The sequence below is a fragment of the Chrysemys picta genome, chromosome 3 (assembly GCF_011386835.1).
Source record: "Chrysemys picta bellii isolate R12L10 chromosome 3, ASM1138683v2, whole genome shotgun sequence".
NCBI lineage: Eukaryota > Metazoa > Chordata > Testudines > Emydidae > Chrysemys > Chrysemys picta.
In genome coordinates, this window is record NC_088793.1 from 204,928,518 (window position 1) to 204,939,521 (window position 11,004).

Genomic DNA, 11,004 nt, shown 5'->3' on the forward strand with positions numbered 1-11,004 from the left:
ATCAAGAAATATTTTCTCTTTAAAGCACCGAAGTAAATTAATTTAAAAAAATATGTTTAAATACCATCAGGACCAGGAAACAAACGCAAGTCAACGCTGACACTGGCGCATATGGATCAAGGACAATATATGTCACATGCCACACCACCTAACAGCTCATCTACTTAGTCATTGTTAATTCCTTTGGAAGTTCTGTTAGCTGTCCCTGTTTTACTCTTACTGGTGTAATTGTCAGAACTCCCCTGAAGTCAACGTTGTTCTTTAATTCTTGTCTGTTTTATTTAGTTGATCTAGTTATTATAATGTTGCCTACTTTCAGTCTTTTTTAACCCTTACCCATTTGTTAACACTTGTAAAACATTCGCTGGGAGGACAATAGGGCCTCTGGAACTTGCTTCCCTAACCTTGGTTTGAAACAGCCCAAACCTGGCCTCCTGGAAATTCTGTTAAAAAAATTAATTGTTTGATAGAGTCAGGAGCAGGGAGGGGAAAGCTGATGATGCATTCCTGGGGAGATTATAGGGGTCATTTTGCTGCTTTGATTCATTGGCTGGCTAGGCTCATTCGTTATTTGTGTGTAATTATTATTATTATTATTATTTTTTTTTTTTTTTGCAGCTGAGTGGTTACCATTCACCAATGGAAGTTGGTCCAATAAATGATATTACGTTTCCCACCTTGTCTCTCAGTCATTTATGGCTGTAAGTCTAAGCATCTAGGAGCTATGGACCAGCATTCATGACTACTAAATGCCAGGTGGTGTAGAAACACAATGGAGTAACTCCATGGCACCACAGATTTATAGCAATGTTAGTGAGAGCAGAATGCAGGCAGTTGGTTGACAATAGTTTGTCCTTTGGCTTATTGGCTGTCATCTTCTAGATGAATTGCATTGCCATGTGAGGATTCATTTAATAGAGCCCCAGTGTAAAATAGGTTACACGACATTTCAAATAAAAACCTCTCCCATTATGATGGAGTGTCCTTAACCTCAGCTAGGAAAGAAATCTGTGTGAAGGAAAGAAGCAAAACATGCAAATGCATTTCTCATTTTCTTAGTATTAGAAAGTCAGATTGGTCTCTGCTGTATTTTAGCACAAGAGAAACAAAAAAACTTGTCAAGTATTTGCACAGGTCAAAATAAGAATTAAACAGCTGGAAAAAAAATAAGGTATGTGTCTAGCCATAAATTCTGTATGTTACAAAAAAAATTCATTGCCTTCTCAGAGACTCCCAATTTCAGTTCACAGCCACTCAATCCTTCTGAGGGAATAAAGCCAAAGAATTATTTCCAGTTCTTTACAGAGATTGGGCCAGATCCTGAGCTGGTATAAATTGGTGCACCTCCATTGAAGTCGATGAAGTGACACCGCTTTATATTGACTGAGGATCAGGGTCCTCCAGAATCTACTTTGATCTAGTTTTCAGGAGAGAGTGAATGGAAAAAAATAGGCAACATCTTCATAGGGGTAAATCCCCACCCCGGGTAATGCAGTGGGACCAGTAATTCTGCCATTCAAAGGGATGGCATGAGCAAATTTTGGGTAGGCTGCAAAGATGGTTTGCCCCCTCTGCATGGTGGGGAACCCAGTACTGCACGGGTACCTGCTGTACTATTGCTTAGGAGTGGGGCAGGAGGGACCAGAAGATCTGCTGCTATGTGTGCCAAGTGGCCTGGGTTGGCACAAATGATCTGAGTGGCTAATAGTGACTGAAGCCAACCCAACCTCGAGCGAGTGTGTTTCTAGGGGGGTCTTGCAGGGATTGGTTCCTCACTGATACTGTCTGCAGTTTGCAGACGACACAAAAATTGAGGAATAGTAAATAGTGTAGAGGACAAGTCACTGATGCAGAGCAATCTAGATTGCTTGGTAAACTGGGCACATGCGAACAATATGCGTTTTAACATGGCTAAATGTAAACGTATACGTCTAGGAACAAAGAATATAGGTCGCACTTACAGGATGGGGGATTCTATCCTGGGTAGGGAATGACTCTAAAAAAGATTTGGGGGTTGTGGTGCGTAATCCGCTGAACACGAGCTCTCAGTGGGACACTGTGGCCTATAGGGCTAATGCGACCCTGGGATGCATAAGCAGGGGGATCTCGCGTAGAAGGAGAGAGGTTATTTTACTTTTGTATTTAGCACTGGGTGTGTCCACTGCTGGAATCCTGTGTCCAGTTCTGGTGGTGATAATTCAAGAAGGATGTTGATAAACTGGAGACGGTTTGGAGAAGAGCCTTGAGAAAGATTAGAGGATTAGAAAACATGACTTACAGTGAGAGACTCAAGTAACTAAATCTATTGAGCTTTACTACAAGAAGGTTAAGGGGTGACTGGCTTAGAGTCTAGAAGGACCTGGATGGAGAATGAATATTTGCTAATGGGCTCTCAGTCTAGCAGGGAAAGGTATAACATGATTCAGTGGCTGAAAGTTAAAGCTAGACAAATTCAGTCTAGAAATTCGGAGTACATTTTAAACAGTGCGAATAATTAACCATTGGAACAATTTACCCAGGGTCGTGGTGGATTCTCCATCACTGACCATTTTGAAATCAAGACTGGATGTTTTTCTAACAGATCTGCTCTAGGGATCTGGGGGGGGGGAAGTTCTTTGGCCTGTGTTATATAGGAGGTCAGATTAGATTAGAACAGTGATCCTTTCTGGCCTTGGAATCTATGAATCCATGACCATGAATTTTTCCTCTCATGGGACAATAGCTCTGGAGGTTTATTAAGACAAGGCATTGCTATATGTATTGCTACCTATATTCTGAATGGCATCATTGGGGGGATATCTGGAAATCTCTCCAGGAGGCCTATTAATTTCACTATTGCACCTGTAATGGCATTATTTTTAAACTAGTCTTCTGACCTGGAGACCAAACTAGAGCTCCAAACTATTAACTAATCTTTGATAAGCTAGATAGGAAGCAGGGGTTTGATTACAGTAGCAGAGTAGATTCATCAGAAGCAAATAAGAGTTTTCACAAAGAGAAACACCAATGGGATGGATTCTTCTGCAGATGGGAACTAATTGGGTAACATTATTCCAGACCTCAGTAGATCTAAGTTCTCCAAAGGCAGAAATAGATGCCTGCTGATTGGTCACATGACTGTTTTCAGCCAATCATGAACCAGTACTTTTCTCATCTATGCAACACTTGGCACTTACCTACCTGACCATGGTTTTCTGAGGCTTAATTAAAATTTGTAAAGTGTTTTGGATCCTGGCACTTACCTAGAGATGGACAAATTATTAATTATTGTTTTTCTTGCAGTGAGATTATCTCTAATCACCAGTTGAGGAAATGGCTTCGCTTTATTATTTGCAAAGTTAGGGCCTGATCTAAAGTCCACTGAAGTCCATAGGGGTGTTCTTCATTGACTTTACCAGGCTTTGCTCAAACCCTATGTGTATGGACCACCATCACAATCACCAGCTTCTCAACTCAACAATGCTAGACTTCTATGCAAGCCAGGTTTTGAAATCCCCCTAGGACTGGAGGTTAAGAGGCTGGTGATGGCCTTCAGTAGGTTCGGATAGTGAATATTATTAACTTTGGTACGTTACAACAGAGTAACAAATAGAAACTGGTCAATTGGCTGGAAAATCTATTCAAAATAGATTAGAGATATGAAAATAAGATTTGCCATAGTCATCATGCTTTAAACGAGGCCTCATTTACGGCATAACATGATGCCTGGTGAATGGTAGTGTTGAGAATTAAGTGAAAAGAGAACAATGCACTTCATGGAACTCCATGGAAGTCTACCTGGGCATAGGGCTCGGTCCATGCTGGTCTCTTTGTAGCGTTGGGGAGAGAGGGGAGGACTAGCAGGCAACTATGGTTGCTTTTGTAGGGCATTCTTTAGAGATGGTTTAAGTGCCAAATTCTGCTCTTGGAAGCACCTGCGCTGCTCCCATTGGAGTCAATGACAGTCCGAGTTGTGCATGCGAGGGCTGAGTTTAGCCCTTAATCTCACAATGTAAAGCTCCATGAACTACACTAACTAGGGAATAAGACAACTTAAAGTTCAGTCAGGACTTCCCAGCAAGGATGTCCCACAGGACTTTCCCCATGGACGTCTTTTCTACTTATGGGGACTTCATGGGGGCAAAGAGTCAATGGCATCTGAAATCTCTGGGAGGTGATTTATTTTTCACTAAGGGCTTGAGAGCCTGGGTGCCTCTAGTCCAGAGTGAGGTGTGGCACACAGCTGGGTTGCCCCAGGACTTGCTAGGAAAAGAATTATGCCTCTGGGGTGTGTGTGTGTGTGTGTGTGTGTGTGTGTGGGGGGTGTGTGTATAGTAGTAATCTGCTAAGGCCCTACCAACTGGCAGATTACTACCCCCTAACCTTCTCTGGCTCAGCTGGGATGGTTGGTGCATTGTGGAGGTGGAGCCAACCCTCTGCCCAGTCTCCACCCCTCCTCACCAACCTACACTGTAGGAAGTTAAGTTAAGGTGGGGATGACTGGAGTTATTTTTTGACCTGCCCAGAAAATATGTGGATATTCCCGTTACAATTACTGCTGAATTCTTGCAATATGTTAGATTCACATTAAACTAGAAATGAAAAAGATATTGGAGTCAAAGTATCCTATGAATTCCCTATATCGCTGATTTTCCCCTTATTCTACGTTCTTTATATGTTCACGTTGATTTGTTTGGCATTTTTATGACGTATGAATTCTTTGTCATTGGGTTTTTGTTTTGTTTTTTGCTGAAAGTTTCAGATTAATATTGACTTGTTTGTACATTTGTATTGTACTCCACTTAGCTAAAAAAAAAAAAAAATTGGGTAAAAAGGCAGAGAATACAGATTGGACTCTCTTTCAATTATTATCATCCTTAAAAACATATCTATTAGAACACACTGAGCTATTGTGTTTGAAGTTTAATTGTACACCATTTATTTTGGCCAGTTTACTTGCAATTTTTATTTTAAAGATATCTTTCTCTCTGGTTCTGCTCAAAACCCATGAACTATGGCAGGCTTCTATGTGGTGTCAGACTATTTTCTACTGAATTTGTAATGCAACAGAGATTTGAGCTTTTCAAGTTTAACGTTGAGTACTTCAAATGTACTTCAATAGGATGATTCCTATAAATAAAGATACACATGTGCATAATTGTTTGCAGGATCAGGGCATCTTAACTCAACCCAACCTAGTGCAGATCTGCTCTATGTTCTAGCCTCATTTATATTTAAAACTGGCACTAGTGGAGAATTTTCCATTAATATTATTTTTGACAGAAAATTGTGGTTTTGGTTAAAATTTCTTTCCACTGAAACCTTTGATTCTTCATCAAAAAAATCAAACACCTGAAAATGGCAATATTTCAGTTTGAATGTGCTGCCACAGTGCCTCATGGGAATTGTAGTTCACCGGCCTCATGTGTCCATTCTCCACTATGGGCCAGGCACCCCACTTGGACTTCATGTCCCATGATGCATCATGGCTAGGGACTCCCATAATGCATTGCCTGCTCTCTGCAAGAGGGGAGAGCATGGTGCATCATGGGACATGTAATCTGACCAGGAAGCCTGAATGATAGAAAAAAATAAGAGCATGGTGCACCCAAACTACAACTCCCATGAGGCACTGAGGTGGAATTTCAGACTTAAAATACTTTTGTTTTCAGCCAAAAACTTTTGGTTTTCATTGAAATATTTCAGGTTCATTAATTCCCAAAATCTCAACATTTTCTGTGGAAAAATAAATCCCATTAGCTCTACTTCAGCTGTATCAGCTTTCTACCCAGAACTCCTCCAAGTGACACGTTGAGGGACTCACCAGAACTGTACACAAACTCTGAATTGGTGAGATAGTCGGAGTGAACCTAGAAGAGAAGGAGGAAAAGGGCTCTTACCTTATAGCAGGGGAGCATTCCCAGTGGCTTGGGCTCTAATCAAAGGTTCTTTCTGCCATTGAGACTTATGCCACTGAAGACTCCATGATGAAAGGTGGTGCAGAGATGATGCCATGATTAGAGGTGGGATGCAGGGCTGAGGCAAGTGTTTGCTGAAGCACTAGAGGTGCCAATCAAGCTGACATCACTGTGGGTGAGGTAGGTGAAGGTGCATCAAGAACAGGCCACACTTACCTTGCGGGCTGGAGATAGGCCAGCTCTAGTGCACTCCCCAACTCTGGGACTACTCTACCCACTGATACCAAACACAGAGTGGGGAGGGGGAAAGTCATGTGTATATAGATTATAAACTCTTTGGGACAAAGAGCTGAGTTTGTACAGCGCCTAGCACTGTGGTCCTGGTCCAGGATTATGGCTCCTAAGTGCTGCAGTAATAGAACTAAATAATAATAGGCATTAATGACGTGTCAAAGGGGCATTTGCTTATCAGACGTTCACCCCAGGAGGGTGCGGAACTGAGGTTAAGAACTAAGGCCAAGGATAATATGGGGGATGGGTATTTTATGTATTTTTCCGATAGATATAGTGTGGCTTTACTGTTGCTGTGTTTCTCAAGTTGCTGCTGGGTCCCCTTGTCCCCTAATAAAGTTTTTCCTTGCATTATACACAGAGTTGGTGCTTGTGAGCAGGGAGTAGTGTCAGTTAAAGGTGGCCAGGGAAGGTAGCCGATTTTGTCCAGGGTTCTTGGGGTTGGAGCCAGTGTATGTGTAGATATCTGAACACAGCCCTCATTGCTGCTGACGGCACCTGGCGGAAGGGTTCACAAGAATAAAGGAACCCCGCCATCGCAAGGATGTAGCAAAATGGAATAAGAATTCACAATGGTGAAAGAGTCATAGCTCTCATGCCAGTGGCTTAAAGGCCTCACAGAAAGAAGTGAGGTGCATCATGGACTCTACGGTTCTTGCTGTCTTATTGACCCTTAACTCTCCTTCCTTGGGAGGCTCCAGGCCAAGAATGGACTTGTCCCTCCCCCCACCCCCACCCTGTGGATTATACAGCAGCAAAGTCCCATGTTACCCTATTCCAACTGGTATTTAAACCATGACCATCAAGGCCAACTGTAGACACCACCAGCCTGGAAAGTTCTGCAGGCTCAGTTTGCATGGATTCATACAAACCTCCTCCTTGGGTACCACTCACAAGGGCGCCACACCCCAAGTTTCATTCTCGCTCATGGGCTCAAATGGACTCGAACCAAAATTCAGGCAGAAGCTCCATGTTTCACTTCTTTGCAGAGCCTCAGCCCAGGCCCCATCCTGCTGCCATAGGGCACAGGGAACGGCAGACTCCCCTTGGGTAGGGGAATCCTTGCCTGGTGAAGATCCAGTTTAGCCAGAACTTTGTCACCCTCTCCTGTTCTGGGCTCAGAGATGCAGTGGGAATGGAAGGTCCCACACAGGGTGCAGTCAGGATGGGAGGAAAGCCCAGGGGTTGTCTGTAGGTGAGGAGACACTAACACTGGAAACGCCATTCTGGAGCCGACCACCTATGGTCCATCCCATACTGAGCCCAGTCTACCACAGTGGTCAGCCACAGATGCTTCCAACCATGCATGAAACCCTGCAGGCAGCACTTCTGAAATAACCTGCTACCAGGGGAATCTCTACTGAACTCCCAATAACTGGAGGTGGCGGATGTTGGAACATGTTTATTGCCCAGAATCCTTTGTTTGTGCAACATTTAAGATGGTGAGTGTGAAAGAGGGAGAGTTGAACTCCTGGTCTCTCCTTTGTCAGCTCAAGGAACTTCCCCCTAAGCCACAATGACATTTGCGCTGGCAGAGGAAAATGGGTGAGGGACACCCCAGCTGGGTGACATTTGACAGGCATGATTTTCTGGGAAGCCAGAGTATGGTCTTAAAGAGTGACTGCCATTTATAAGCAAAGAACAAAGCCATAGTTTGAGTCATTCAAGTGAATTAAGTCACCTAGAGAGTTGGGCAGCAAACAAAACTCTCTCTTTGCACAACAGCTTGAAATTTCAAAATAGCTTTTGCTTCAAAGTGGAACCTTTTTTTTATTCAATTTTCGAGGATTTTTTAAATAAAAAATGTTATTGACAATGTCATCAACATACTGACTGACTTTTTTTGTTTCCTGGAAAGCAATCTAATAAAAAAAATATTTTAAAAGCCACAAAAGTTTTCCTCAGCAACAAAAAAAGAGTTGACAAGTTTTTGTGAAAAAAAATTGTATTCAAATAAGGGCCATTTTTAATGAAATAAACTTCATTTGAAACTGTTTTGCCAGCGCTCAGGGTGATTTTGCCCTGGAAGCTTTGCCATTGATTTAATAAAGCCAGGGTCTGGCAGCTGGTTACCAGGATGGGCTATGTTCATCTTATTATTCAGAAGGAAAGAAAAATGTGGCATAGCGTATATAAATCTTTAAAAGCAACTGCTCTTTCTGAAGTTTGGAGAGATACTAGTTCAGTGCTTATCTTCCAGAGAAGAAATGGAAACCCTCGTACCGAAGACTTATGAACCTCGTGAAAGGCCAGAGAAAATTGCTGGTTGAAATCCTGGGCCCAGTGAGGTTAATGGGAGTTTTGCCATTGACTGGGATAGAGTCCAGATTTCACCTTGAGACTCTAATTAAGAATAAACTAATATGTCTGACAAGTATAATCGGATAGGGTCAGTCCAACAAGGCTATTTTGAGGAAGAAACAATGAACATATAGATATTCTATTACATAACGAGCTAATTAGAGAGACAAGGTGAGTGAGGAAATATCTTTTACTGGACCAACGCCTACTGGGGAAGGAGACAAGCTTTCAAGCGCCACAGAGCTCTGCTTCAGGGTCTTCTTCATGAAGATGAGTTCTGGGTAGCTGGAAAGCTCGTCTCTTCCCCCAGTGCAATAACAGATATTACCTCAGCCCCTTTAGCTCTGCAATACCCTAAGCCCAACATGGCCGCAACACAAATAAAGTCAGAGAGCTGAGCCGACATTTCCCCAGAATTTAATTTTTCATCAAAATTGCAAATTTCCACCTGAAAAAAAAATCAACTACATTTTCACAAATTATTTTTCTGGGTGTTTGACCTGCTGTTTGATTTTTTTTTTTTTTTTGAATTTGATGAAAATTTGTAGCCACTGTTTTAATTTTGACAAACTAAAATAAATAAATACATCTGGGATTGTGAAATGTTTTCCATAGTTTTGATCCACTCTCCATACAAAACAAGGCCCCAGATAAAATAATAGTTAATAAAATAGGGCCAAATATAATGAAAAGTGTTAGTGGACCTGACCCAAATCCTGTTGATTGAAATCCATAGGGCAAATCAGTTGCGTAAGGCAAGGAGGGTTTGGTGCACAACATATAAAGGTGAGCCAGTTGGTCAGATAAGCTTGGATTTGCAAAAATAATCTTTGGATTGGATTCCTCATAAAAGGCCATTAAGGAGACCACATAATCAGCAGACAAGGAAAAAACTTGGGTCATGATTTCCCAACTGGCAAATGAGAGCAGACAGAGAGTCATGCAGACTGGTTCTTCCTGAGGGTGCAAAGAAATGTATTAGCGCTATTTACATTACAATAGCACGCAGAAGCCCAGCTGAGATCAGGTCCCCATTGTGCCAGTTGCTGTATATACACACAGTAAGAGACTGTCCCTGCTCTGTCGGGCGTAGGCTAGATTTTCAAAGGCATTCAGGTACCTAAAGATGCAGATAGGCACTTTGTGGTATTTTCAAAAGCGCCCAGGTGGGTTAGATGCCTAACTGCCCTTGATCCCATTTTTTAGGCAAAAGTCCACTAGGCAAGATAGATAATGGGCAGGAGGGACGGATGATTATCCCCATGTTACAGAAGAGATACTGAGGCACAGAGAGATAACGGCCCAGATCCTGAGAGTTAAGCAGCTAAATACCTTTGAGGATCTGGGCCCTAGTGACTTGTCCAAGGTCACACAGGGAGTCTGTGGCAGAACCAGGACTTGAACCCGGATCTCCTGGGTCCTCATATTCTGCATCAGAAACAGGCACAGGACAGGAGCAGTGGACATCCTGGACTAAGGATGCTCTTCATTCTTCTTGAGTCCTGTTCCGGATGTAAGTGGCGAGCTGGCCGTCATCGGCTGTGAGCCACTCCCACTGCTACTTCGATGGGGCCCAGATCCCACAGCCCCCGGTGACACTGCCCAAGTATTGAATTGAAACAGGAACCTGGCTGATTAAATGTTACAATGATTCATAACCTTTGCCGCTGAGCTCTATTAGCCTGGCGAGCTAAGATGCTCTCTGCAATTAAAGTCTGGGCCAGTGCACACTGAAATCAATGACAGTGACTCTAATGGCCTTCAGGGTGCGAGACGATCACCTGTGCTCATTAGGAAGCGAGTGCAGGGATTCTGGGGGTGGGGGAGGGGGAGGACTGTACAGCGGGCCAGTTGCAATGTGGTCCCATTGTGCTAAATGTTTTTGAAACACCCTGTGAGTGACAGTTCCTGCCCCCAAATGCTCCCAAGCTAAAGAGATGAGAGTGGAAGGGTGGGGGAAAGCAAGTGCTCTCATCCTCATTTTACAGAAGGGAAACTGAGGCAGGGAGCAATTCTGTGACTAAACCACGATCGCCCAGGAAGTCTGTGGCAGAGCCAAAAGTCAGCCCAAGCCAATGGCCTGACCATCCTTCCTCCCTTTCGCTGCAGCAATACTGGAGCAGCTGGGCCCAGAAGAAATACCCAATGTAGCTATATCCGAGTAGGCACAAAAAGATTTGGCAATGGGCCACTTGGTTCTCAGTCCAGCCGCCTCCCGGATCCACTGTCAATTTGGGGCTTAATTCCCTGCGGCGCTGCGCAATGTGTGAGCAATTTCACCAGTGCCCAAGGGGGTTTGAAAGCTTGCCAGCCCGGTGTGGTAACATCTTGCACTCGCTTTGCACTGGTGCAGCCGATGTGCAAGGTGTAGGGCAGCAGAGACTCAGGTCTCTATTGAGTACAATGGGTGCAGGGCTGGGCCATATATAACGGAATTACTCACTGGTGGGGCCTGGATTTAAGTCAACAGCTTCATAGTTTGGCGACCGTGTGGGAGCATGAGGAAGGGAAAGCC